General features: G+C 48.7%; 1 protein-coding gene across 1 annotated transcript in view; it reads left to right on the top strand.

Moving 5' to 3' along the window:
- LOC149852480 (uncharacterized) overlaps positions 1-12,999 on the top strand; it is a 101,974-nt gene that overhangs the window by 55,110 nt on the left and 33,865 nt on the right. The window lies entirely within an intron of this gene.

The raw sequence follows: 12,999 nt of genomic DNA, 5'->3' as shown, positions 1-12,999 counted from the left end.
TCAAGCTCCATGCTGCTTCTGCTGGACTGTCATTGGTGCCACAGCTAGTGAGTCTAGAGCTGTCCTGGTATGCCCATATACCAGCTGTAAGTACACTACAGACATAAACTTAGAGTCAAGTTATGGGGCTTGGAGCTTGGCTTTTAGCTCTCTCAACCATATCATTAAAGACTGGACTACAATGTACAGAGCCAGGAAGACAGGCTTAAGAAGGCCCGTTCATTCCTAAACCGGGTATTTCCTGACTTGGCTTTGCCATCCAACTGTTGCACTATCCTAACTTTGCAGTATACAACAGTAATGATTATTATGGTCTGGGATTTTGGGGGGTCCATAGGCTGCCACAGATTTCCCAGGTGACCTTGAGCAAGCCACTAGGTAATTCAATCCCTAGCTTCCCCATCTGAACAATGGGCCTAAGAGCACTGACCTACCACCCAGGGACATTGCAAAGAAGATTGTGGGATCCTTATCTACTGTTTTATCAGGAGCTGCATGCAATCCTTACATAAATTATTTCCCATAAGCAAACCCCGCTCAGCCTTGAACTGGACGTAGAACATCCCTACTTCAAATTGCCTATAATCCAAGATAGATGGAGTACAAGGGGGGCACCTGAGAGGAGGAAAAGCAAAAAGGTACCGTTTATATTAGCCCTGTAAAGTTTTGTACACAACAATAAATAGAGGGAATAAAGTGCAGTTCTTGCTGCTAGTGCCTACAGCCAGCCTGAAATGTCTGCTTTCTGGCAGGCATCACAGCAGAAAGGAAGCGGGAGTAACACCCTGAAGGTATGTGGGGGAATAAAATTGCAGCCCACCTGGTTTTGCCCTGGACAGTCCAGGAATTGGGGGTCTTTGCCCATATCCAGGAACTGGACCTTCAGCAAGTAGTGACCAGGTAGTGCCAGGGGAGAAGCAGGTTGTATTTATTACAATGGACAATGCTAGGACTGGGTGCTAGTAATAGTGCTATGCACATGTGTCAATTTGTGTGCTAATTTATATAAGCATATTTTCAGTCATTTGAGGCTTGTGTGTCCAGAAATGGCTTCAGCAAAAGGTAGCAACTTGAGTGTGGATTATTGTGAAAGCTGGTTTGAGAAGGGAGGACTGAATTAAAGCAGATGCACTAATGGGTTTGTATTTTGCCAAGTCAGCCCTTGAGGTTGTGGATGATGTCAGGGCCTCCCATTCCATGTTTCTAATTAAGTTTCAAGTCTTCTTGATTAGGAAGGAAAGTCTGAGTTGATTGCGATGGCGTGGCTGTGGCCAAAGCTAGTTTTTTTCACCCCCTACCCTCAGCAGTGCCTGGGTTAGTTGCCCCTGTTGCCCTGCCCTGGTTACACCACTGGCCAACTGACTCATGCATCTTCAGGGGCTGCTATCTCAAAAATGCTTTGCTGAGAGGGTGACATGGAGAACCTGCAGTGGGGTGTGCACAAGGGCATTGGACTGCCTTACCTGTGGCCTATGGGTTGGTGTCTCGTGCAGGGGACAGCTCAGAAGGGTGCATGGCGAGGTGACTGGAAGGATCCTATTAAATCCTTTAATCCAGAGGGAGTTTCCTCTAGAGCAATGGTTCTCAATCTTCTTGGGCTTCATTGGACTCAAGGCCGCCCTCCATAATGTCTGTGAATTGAGTGGCACCCTGTTTCAAAAGCTAATTTATAGATTAAAATGCTTACAGCACTTCCTTGCAGAGGGACCTGGTAATGGGGATGAGATAGTCCAGGCAGAGACACGCCTGAGACTCTGCTCATCTGCTTAGTTTATCTGCTCATCTCCTAACGCCTGTCTTATCTCCTCACCCCTCGTGGCACCCTTCAAAAGGTTTGTGCATGTCTTTCAAAAGGTCTGGCAGCACCTGGGCTGAGAATCACGGCTGTAGAGTCAATACTATGAAGACAATCTAGCCAGCATCCCACCCTGGTGTAGGACATCTGTATGAGAAACTGTGGGAGGAGGTAGACACTCTCCTCCACATTGAAGCCTTTAAGAAGAGAGTCAGCTATATCTGGGCTCAAGGTGCTGTACATCTTGGTCCTCCCTGGGATCTCTGCCTTGCTGCCATGTGTTTTGGTAATAGCTTGGCTGTCTCCTGAGCTAGCTTCTGCGCTTACAGGTACAGTGATGTGGAGGAATCTAATTGAAAACCCTGAACCTGCTGTGGGCTTTAAATACTAATAACCCATGCTCCAGCCCGTGGTATCCAACCCCTGCAAAAGCAAACATAAAACCACTGATGAGTCTGGCTACCGAAAACAATTGCCAAGAGCGCGACTGTGCTAATTAGCTCCAGCCATGCCCCACTGCTCCTGGAGTGCCTAAGAAATGGGCTACAGAAATAATTAAACTCCCCTCATTTGCATCTGAATGAGCTGCCTTCCCACTCCAAACCCTGGCAGCCGCTCCTTTATTGCAGACACCACTCAGGTGTGTTTTTACTGCTCTGGAAAGCCTGCTACTGCTGCCTCTAGACCCAGAGCAGGGATGGGAGCCTGGCAAACTACCCAGTCATGTTATTGCCAAGGCATTTCCATGTTGGCCAGCAACAGCCCCTGAAAAATCAACCCCTCAGGCCTGGATGTGGCCAGATGGTGAACCTTAGTCTTGCTCCTTTCTATTGTACCACCTGTCGAGCCTTGGAGGCATAGCATTCTGCTGGGTAAGACAAGGCCCTAAAAATCTTTAAACCACGTTCTGCTTTTCATCATGGCCTTTCAGCAGGCCACATTTACTCTTTGTGCCTTTGTTTCCCCTCCCATCCTTCGTCCCATCTTTTTATGTCCTTAGTGCTCCAGGGACAGCTCTCAGCAATGGAAGCCTAGACTGACTTAATGCCTTCAGGCTCTATGAAAATGTTGTCAAGTTTCTTGATAGTTGGAGTTTGTCATCCTTAAAGCGCCAGCTCCTGGAGGCATGGGAATGCCTCTGTGTTTCAACTCTCATTCTGAGCAAAAAAGGTTCCTGACAGAGACCTAATACCGCAGGTTGTATATCCTGTGTGGAACCCTGCTGGGGAGTGCTAAGCACCGGAGAGCAAGGCATGGTCAGTCCTATGTGCCCTGGGATCTCAAAGTCCCCCACTGCTGGTGGCCCAGTCTTGGTCACTGTTGCTTCTGCTTACAGCAGCATTATGGGGTCCCTGCACCCTGCTGCTGCTGCTATAGCCATGGCATGGGGCTTCAGCTGTGCCATGGGCTACCTTGGAAAGTTGCCATTGTAGTGCCCCCTCTAAGTTGGAGTATGGGGCTAGTGCCCTGCTTGCCCACCCCAAGTTACTCTGTAGCTTTCTGATCTCATGATTGTGCAACGAAGTTGGAAAATGTCATCCAGCTGCCTCCAAAAGGCTCTAAACTCAGATTGCAAAGAAAAGCAACTTTGCGTCTCTTTGCTTTAAGATGTTTAGGATTTTTAACCTAATCAGATGATCATTTTGGAGCCTGATTCAGGACTTGGGAATGCTTGGATTTGGTGACACTGCTTCCATAGGAGTGATAATCATCTCTTCCCATCCTGCTACTCTGTTCCTAAGCTTCAGTCTCTCTCCTGATGCCTCTCACTCATGGCATGCAACATCCCCTGCCCCGGCTCCCCGCAGAGCACTGCCAGTGCATCTGGCAACACTCCTTGCTATTTCAGCCTGGGCTTCTCCTGCATAACCATACTAAATCCATGACAGGGGCAACATAGCTCAAGAGGGATGCACAAGCATTTCCTTCTGTTCAGTGGCTTGGATTCCAGCTTGGCCATTCCCCGCCTATGTCCCTGTCCTGAATTTACTATGACTGACAGACAGTGAAAGCAATACACTTCCTAGTAAGCCTAGAAAATCCTCCTCCGCTAAAAACCCTGGCCTTGCTCAAAGCTGGGAGTGAGCCAAACACTAGCATTTAGATGTGATTGTCACTCTTATCTGTCTTTCCACCCATACCCAAGGAGGGTTGTTCCTACTTGTGGTGAATGTCAACAGACCTGCAGGGTTCATACTTGGCTGTAACGCACAGATATTAAATGAATCTCTTGCTCCAATGAATCAGGGAATGACCATAGGGAGGAGCTGTTTTCCAGCCTCTGGCTTCTGTGCTTGCGAGAGAGGTTAGCTCAATGGTGTTAACATCTGGATGTTCATTTGGACATCAAGCTACTTGTGAGTTGAGCCTCGAGTGCCACCCTCCATCCAAGCCCCCCATGAATTAAAAAGCACCTGGGAAGCGGATGTAACTGGCTCTTTCTGGATTCTCCTGCATCCCAGCAAAACAAGACTTTCCGCTGTTGCATTTGCACCCCTGCAAGGATTTGTGCTGGCACAGCTATGGCAGCCAGGCTTGGCTTTTTTTTCATAGAACCACAGTAAAAGGAGGAAGGAGTGTTGAGAGGTCAGCTAGTCCGCCTCCTGCCTGGAGGCATGGTCGTAGCTCTATAGGTAAGTTGGGCAAACTGCAAAATGCAGACCCGAGGGAATGTATGAGGGAAGCTATTGATGTTCCACACACCCTTTGGCTGGAAATGTGATGCAGATGCCAGGGCCTGTCTATACTACATGTGTGAGTTGTGTCAGGGGGTGAGGAGGCCTTTGAGGCCACTTTCTGTCCCCACCACTACTGAGTTTTCTGGGTGCGGTTTTCTTCTTTCCTTGCTACTTGCCAATCTCCATACTGTACATTGCCTCACCTAAGCCAATCTTCTCTCCCTGCCCTGCTGAGGGAGCCCTAAGGGTTGTCCAAGTGCTGGCAGGAGGGGAGCACATTGAGTCCTGAGTACACCCACCGCAAGGTACCTACGGCACAACAATGGGAGTTGAGTGCTTTAGGGCCCTTCAACAGTCTGAATCTTAAGCCCTGTCTCTGATACCCTTTTAAAAACCTGCTGTGTTTGCATTTGTCCATTCCTGCAGGTTGGTTTTCTTCCAGGGTGCACAGGCTTCAGTTGATAGCAGCTAGCTTGCTTGACACCACAGGGACTGAGCTGATGAGCTCCAGAGCTAAGAGCTCCCCAGCTAGGACTGTTAGGGCATTCTTAGATGTGTGTGATGCAGTGCCAGGTGCTATTGAAAAGTGCCCTGTGCTGCATTGCATGGATTTGCATAAATGGCAAAATGTGTGTCAGCGCTGAGAAAATGGCGACTGCGCACTTTGAGCTAAAACGCATCAAAGGTGTTTTAGTTAAAAAGCTCACCGCTGCCATTTTCCCAGCGCTGACGCACATTTCACTGTTTGTACAAATGCATGTGATGCAGTGCTGGGCATGTCAGCTCGCGTGCAGAGGAGCAGACTCGATTCACCAAGTCTGCTCCAATGTGCTGGATCTCTGGCGTGTCGCAGCATGAAAAGGTATGTGTATAAATGCCCTAAGTGACTTGTGTCCCTTGTGGTTTAGGCACAAAAGAGATGTCAACTGGTGGGCTCTGCATGCAGATCAGACAAAATCCAAGTGCTTCTAAGCCTATCAGTTCTGCAGCATCAGTTGTGCAACCCTTTATGCCACTCTAGCCCGGCTAACTGAGCCAAAGAAAGACTAACACCGCCCCCATCTACCCCAACAATCAGCTCAACAATAACCCAATATCTTCCTCTAGCCCTGCTTCCCGTGGTGTGCAGTAGGGCTGGCTACCCAGAGAGAAGGTGGCTCAGCAAGTCTCTGCTGCCCATGCTGCTCTGTTACTTGGACTGTGGTTTCTCAAGGTGCTCCGCACTGCATTAACCTGATAAAGCTGAGGGAGAGGAGAGATAAAATGTGACAGGATCTAAATAGCTTTGTTCTGCTGCTTTGTGTGCTCATTAGGCAGGGGTATAGATTTCTCCCCATCACACAGGGTATGTCTCTTTCCTCAGACAGCTCCCTAATGCATGATGAATCTGTAGTATCCTTTTTATTACGCCAAACTTTAGGCAGACGTGTCCAGCTGATGAGTGACTCCGGTGTGCCACCTCTGTGATCACAGAGGCAGGAGGTTCATAAACTGGCTTTTCACTCCTGGGGCCAGGATTCAAATGGGGCATGGCTCACCACCCAGAGGGGGTGGTTGATGGTCTCAGTCTGGGCCAGAGTCACCCATGAACAACGACCACCAGGTAATTCAGCCTCAGTGGAGGCCAGGATGAGGAGCAAGAGATGGACACTGGCAGAATACATGGAGGGTAAGCTAGGCACTGCCTGAGGCACCTATGTGGGATAGGGCTAGCTATCAAGAGTGCTGTGTACTAGTACTACCTCTGCTACTACCCAACTGGGGGCCTTGGGGAAGTCTCTTCACTTCCCCATGCCTCCATTCTTCCTGCTGTGCATTGTCTGTTCGGGTTGGAAAAGCCTCCATGCAGGTACTCTCAATGGGCACATGCAGATATAAGTGCCGGGGGGACCTTGAGATGCTGTTAATATAAAGAGTGATGCTTGGCTGTATCCAGCAACTGCAGGGCTTTTCTTTCACTGGTTATACAGATCATCTTTATGACTCCACAGAGGCATAGTGAGATCCTTGAGCACCCTGGGCATGGTGTGCATAGGGGGACAATGGGACCAAAGGCATTCCTCGTAGGGTCTGTGCCCTGGGCAGCCCCAGGCTCTGGGTGGTGTCCATGACCCAGGGGATGGAGCTGGGGCAGCTCTAGGGTCCTGGCAGCTACAGGAAAATGTGTCCTCTAGCCAAAAAGTTAAGCTTCTCATTTCCCCCCAATCCTGCCGGTTCCCTCCCCCATCACTGAATGCCATGCTAAGTGAAGAAATAAAATGCCCAATGCAGTGGCAGGAGTGGAAGGGCATCCTCCTGTCTTCTGCCCCTGCAACTGTAGTTACCATGATCCTAGAGCCTGAGCTGCTGCTGCATTTCCATTCAATGGGATTATAGAGATGCAACAGCAGGGCGCCAGACTACCGAGTGTTGACCCTGAGATGGTGCAGAGTCACTTGGAAGGACTGGATGTGTTTAAGTCAGCAGGCCCGGAGGAGCTCCATCTGAGGGTACTGAAGGCACTGGCTGATGTCACTGCACAGCCACTGGCAAGAATATCTGAGCACTCGTGGCACACGGGCAGGCCCCGGAGGATTGGAAAAGGGCCAATGTGGTCCCTATTTTTAAGAAGGGGAGGAAGGAGGATCCAGGCAACTATAAGCCAGTCAATCTCCCTCCATCCTTGGCAAAGTCTTTGAAAAGATTATTAAGGCTCATATATGTGAGAGCCCAGCAGGAAAAATTATGCTGAGGGGAAACCAGCATGGGTTCATAGCAGGTAGATCATGCCTGACTAATCTAGTTTCTTTTTATGACCAGGTTACAAAGCACCTCGATGCAGGAGTAGGGGTAGATCTCATTTACTTAAACTTCAGGAAGGCCTTCAATACGGTATCTCACCCCATACTGGTGAACAAATTAAGAGTCTGTGACTTGGATGATTACACAGTCCAGTGGGCGGCAAATTGGCTAGAGGGTCATACCCAGAGAGTGGTGGTGGATGGGTCAGTATTGACCTGGAAGGGCATGGGCAGTGGGGTCCCGCAGGGCTTGGTTCTTGGACCAATAATCTTCAATGTCTTCATCAGTGACTTGGATGAGGGAGTGAAGTGTACTCTGTCCAAGTTTGTGGAGGATACAAAACTGCGGGGAGAAGTTGACGCACCAGAGGGCAGGGAACAACTACAGGCAAACCTGAACAGGTTGGACAAATGGGCAGAAAACAATAGAATGCAATTTAACAAGGAGAAATGCAAGGTGCTGCACCTAGGGAGGAAAAATGTCCAGCACAGCTGCTGCCTAGGAAATGAACTGCTCAGTAGCATGGAATTGGAAAGGGATCTTGGAGTCGTAGTGGACTCCAAGATGAACATGAGTTGTCAGTGTGATGAAGTCATCAGCAAAGCTAACTGCACTTTATAATGCATCAGCAGATGCATGACAAACAGAACCAAAGAGGTGATACTTTCGCTCTATCGGGCGCTGGTCAGACCATAGTTGGAATACTGCGTCCAGTTGGGGTGCCACACTTCAAGAGGGATGTGGATAACCTGGAAAGGATCCAGAGAAGGGCCACTCGTATGGTTAAGGGCTCGCAGACCTCCGCAAGAGAAGATTGAGAGGTGACTTTGTGGCTGCCTATAAATTCATTACGGGAGCGCAGAAGGGAATTGGTGAGGCTCTGCTCACCAAGGTGCCCCTGGGGATTACAAGAAAGAATGGCTATAAGGTAGCAGAGAGCAGATTTAGATTGGACATTAGGAAGAACTTCTTCACAGTTACAGTGGCCAAAATCTGTAATGGGCTCCCAAGGGAGGTAGTGCTCTCCCCTACCCTAGGGGTCTTCAAGAGGAGGTTAGGTAGGCATCTGGCTGGGGTCATCTGAACCCACCACTCTTTCCTGCCTATGCAGGGTGTCAGACTCGATCTATTGAGATCCCTTCTGACCCTAACATCTATGAATCTATGAATTTTGTGCAAGTTATCTACTCTCTAGCTATAACATGACTGATGTAAAATAACTGTCATTGAGTAGCTCTAGCAGGAATAAATGTAGTCACTTTGGCTGGCTGAGTTAGGTTGGGATGGGTGAAGTGATCTGGTGTAATGATCATATGTATTTTGAGGGTGCTTCTTGGCCTCTTGTGGGCTCAGATCAAGTGTAATCCTATGCTTGCCTGACAAGGGAAACTCATAGGTGGCCATCAGATCACCCCTGAGCCTATGCTTTTCCAGGCTAAAGACCCTCATAGCTCTCAGCCTGTCGTCGTAAGGTCTGTTTTTCAGACCTCTGATCATGCACGTGGCTCTCCTCTGGACTCTCTCAAGCTTCTCCACATCCTTTTTGAATTGTGGGGCCCAAAACTGGATGCAGTACTTCAGCTGTGGCCTCACCAAGGTTGAGTACAAGGGGAGAATGATGTCCTCGGATTTCCTTGAGAAGCATCTATGGATGCAAACCAGCGTTTTATTTGCTTTACTAGCCACAGCATCGCATCGCAGGCTCATGTTCATCTTGTGGTCAATGATGACCCCCAAGTCTCTTTCTTCTGTAGTACTAGCCAGTGTAGCACTGCTCAGCCTGTAAAGATGCTGCAGGTTTTTCCTCCCTAGGTGGAGAACCTTGCATTTTTCAGTGTTAAACACCATCAGGTTCTCATCTGCCCATTTGCTGAGCCTGTCTGGGTCAGCCTGGATTGCCCTCCTGACTTCAGGTGTGGATGCTTTGCCCCAAAGTTTGGTGTCATCGGCGAACTTGGCCAGTCTGCTTCTGACTCCAATGTCCACATCATTAATGAAGATGTTGAAAAATATGGGTCCAAGGACAGAGCCTTGTGGGACCCCACTGGTCACAGGACACCATGATGAGTGACTTCCATCAATTACTACCCTCTGGGTCCAACCACGGAGCCAACTTCCCAGCCAGTGGATTGTGGTGGACCCAAGGACACAACTGGCCAGTTTCACCAAGAATTGATCATGGGATACCAGATCGAAGGCTTTTTTTGATAGGTCATCTGGTCGTAAAAGGAAATGAGATTGGTCAAGCAAGACCTATCCGCAACAAACCCATGCTGGCTATCCCTCAGGATGTTGGCGTCGGCCAGTCTGTTAAGGATGGCCTCTTTAATAAAGTTTTCTAAGATCTTCCCTGGGATAAAAGTCAGGCTGATGGGCCTATAGTTTGCCGGATCCACTTTCCTCCCTTTCTTGAAGATAGGCACCACACTGGCCTTCTTCCAGGCTTTAGGCACTACACCATAGCGCTAGGAGTTCTCAAAGATCTGTGCCAGAGGCTGGGCTATGATGCCCACCAGCTCCTTGAGTACCCTGGGGTATAGATTGTATGGGCCGGCTGACTTGAAGGTATCTAGCCTCTCAAGGTGTTCCTTTATGAGATCAACATTGATGGAGGACAGGGGATCTCCCTCACCCAGAACTCCCTGTCCCGTAGTGGGCATGGGCGTCCCATGGGACTGATGAAAGACTGACACAAAGTACCCATTTAATAGGTTGGCTTTTTCCTGGGTGTCAGTTGTCAGATGTCCCATCTGGTTCAGCAGGGGTCCAATGTTGTCCTTGCTTTTCCTCTGGCTTCCCACATATTTGAAAAAGGGTTTTTTATTGTCCTTGATGCTCAAAGCTTGTTGGAGTTCAGTTGCAGCCGTGGCTTTCCTAGTTTGCTCTCTGCAGGACTGGACCAGTGCAGAATATTCTTCCTTGGAGATGGATCCCATCCTCCATCCTTTGTAGGCCTTTCTTTTTAGCCTCAGGAGGTCTAATAGATCCCTGGAGAGCCAGGGGGGCTGCTGTGCCCTCTTGGTGCCTTTCCTCTGAGATGGAATAGACTTAGCTTGTGCATTGAGGATCGCTCCCTCAAGGAGTAACCACTCTTCCTGAACTCCCCACCCCCTGGGGTCATGGCCTCACTGACAAGCCTCCTGAGCTTGTCAAAGTCAGCTTTCCTGAAGTTGAGGACTTCAGTGTTGCTGACTGACTTGCCAACTTTACGGCGATGGTGAAGGTGATCAGCTCATGGTTGCTGTCGCCCAGCTTCCCATCGATCACTAGGTCACTGATTAGGTCATCCCCAGTAGCCAGTACCAGGTCGAGCAGCGCTTTACCTCTCGTTGGCCCGTAGACTTCTTGAGTCAGGTAGAGGCCATCTACACACGATAGGAAGCTTTGCGACTGCTCAGGTTTTGCTGAGTGATCCTCCCACGAGATGTCCGGGTAATTGAAGTCACCTATGACAATGGGTGAACTCCTGGTCAAGTTCTTGACTTTGTGTGGGAGGTCTGTAGTAGACACCCACTGTTGTGTCCCCTGTGCCGTGTTCCCCATGGATTTTAACCCAGAGGGTCTCTAGTCATCCACCCTGGTCACCAATATCAGCTTGCAGGGACACGTAGCTCTCCTTAACATAGAGAGTTACACCCCCGCCCCTTTTATCTACACAATCCCTCCTGTACAGGCTATAGCCATCTTTCTTGCATTCCTTTCTGTCTTGGGTCTGGTGCCACCCCCCACCACTTTAAAACAGCAACCAGGGCTCATGTCCCCCTCATCCACCTCTGGTTATGCTACTACTTTTTTTGTCACATCTAGTGCCGTGTTGTCCTAATCCTTGGTTCGGCCTTCTAGATGTTACAACAAAAGTTAAAATACAAAAGTCTGAGACCCAGAATATTTTTAAAAGAGTTTCACAGAAGCTCTGTGTGTGTGCATGTGTGTACACGTATGTGTATGCGTGTCTTCACCTGTGAGGGTGTAGTGGAACCAAGCACAGAATATCTCCTCATTGTTCATCCCACAGTCCACGGCAGTCAGCAGGAGCCTTTCCATTTGTTTCCTTGGGGTTTGAACAGGCCTTGTGGTTGGCCCACAGTTGGATTTTGTTGCTCAGATGATTACACACTGGCCCGGTGAAGGCCTCCTTTAGATGAAAAGCTTCATGGAATTTGCTTGCGTCTAAAAAGCATGATGGATTCCCCTGGCCTTGCTAATAGCCAGATTGGGTTGCAGAATACTAAAGCAATTTGAATAGGCTGGAAACCCAAGGCAGGAGTTTTTCAGAGATAACAGAAGGAACATTCCTCATACAGGGTGATTTACATTTGGGTGACATCTTTATTAAATGTACAAGAGCTGGGGAAACCTCCAGCAAAACACACACACGCATGCGCATGCATGCATGCACATGTTTTACTTAGAGGTATCTGTCTGGGAGCTTTCTAGCTCATAGATTAAAGGCAACTAGAAGCTGTACCCTTTGATTTAGCTGCTACAACCAATCCAGTACTGAATGCTGCTTTCAGCTATTAGGACAAGTAAAATCCCATTGGTCGCAAAGAAACTCATTTATATGGTAGACCAGAAACACTGTCTTAAAAGGACAGTACAAGGATTATGAAGTAAAGCACTCTACATGGTAGGAAATGCCAGGACGAAAAGCTCCTATTCATCTCCAAATCCACTTCCCTTGTGCAAACGCACAGAGATTCATTACATTATCATATGTTATCTTTTCCTGCCAGGACCTTACCTCATTCCACGTACAGGGAGGTTGTTGCTCACCAAATGAGTGGCTCTGCAGTACTCATCTTCTCATTTTCCTGGTGCGCCTGTGCCTTATTTACTGCATCCCCTTTAAACCCTGAGCTGAAGACATGATGATTCATTTCCTTATAGGCTTTTCTATGTTCCTCATTGCTTGAGCATCCAAGAACTCAGTAGGGTGAGCAGGGGTAGGTGAGTGAGGCACCAGACCCCAGTACTACGGCAGAGGGGATGCCAAAATGGTGGCCTCCAAGGAGCCCACATTGTGCTAGCAGCGGCCTTTGTGCTGGGAGCCTATGTCAGGGTGACAGCAGTAGGATCCAGCCTGGAGCGAGTCTCTCAATCACTGGAGCATCTTTACATCCCCCTGTCCCCCCCCTCCAGTATCTCTGCCTAGGGTGCCAAAATTGTTAGTTATGCCTCTGTGAACATTTCACAAACATTAATGTGTCTTTGAAATGCCTCTGTGAGGGGTAGTGATCCTTATCTCCATGGTACAGTTGGGGAAACTGAGGTAGAGAGAGAGGAAGGCCAAAAGTATCCACTAATTTTGGGCATCAGATTTGAGATATGGCTTTTTGGAGAACTTAGCATGGTGTAGCACTTGATAGGTTCAGACCCCAGCTCCCATGGGCTGCAGTTGCCTCTAGAAATGTTCAACATTTCTGTGAATTGGGCTCTGAGGGTCTCAAATCAGACCACCAGAAAATCAGAAGCACTTGCTTTCCCCCAGCAGAGTGACCACTTGCTTTCCCCCAGCAGAGCCAGCCTGTGTGTATCAAAAAGACCTTTAACTTAACGGTGAAGGCTATTTGACTATATGCTGTGTCTCGGGACACTCTCACACCAAACTGGAAGCACCTTGCGTGCGCAAGCCATTTTGCAGCAATTGAAATGGAGTCAAAATGAATCCCTTCTTGAAGTATAGGTACCTGTGTTCCACCCAAGTCTTGTTTAGGTCTATTTGAGAATGATTTGGATGTAGCC

This window comes from Crocodylus siamensis, chromosome 15 (genome assembly GCF_052110815.1).
Source record: "Crocodylus siamensis isolate JL-2025a chromosome 15, ASM5211081v1, whole genome shotgun sequence".
NCBI lineage: Eukaryota > Metazoa > Chordata > Crocodylia > Crocodylidae > Crocodylus > Crocodylus siamensis.
Note: the sequence above shows the minus strand (reverse complement) of the source record. Positions and strands in the feature narration are given on the sequence as shown.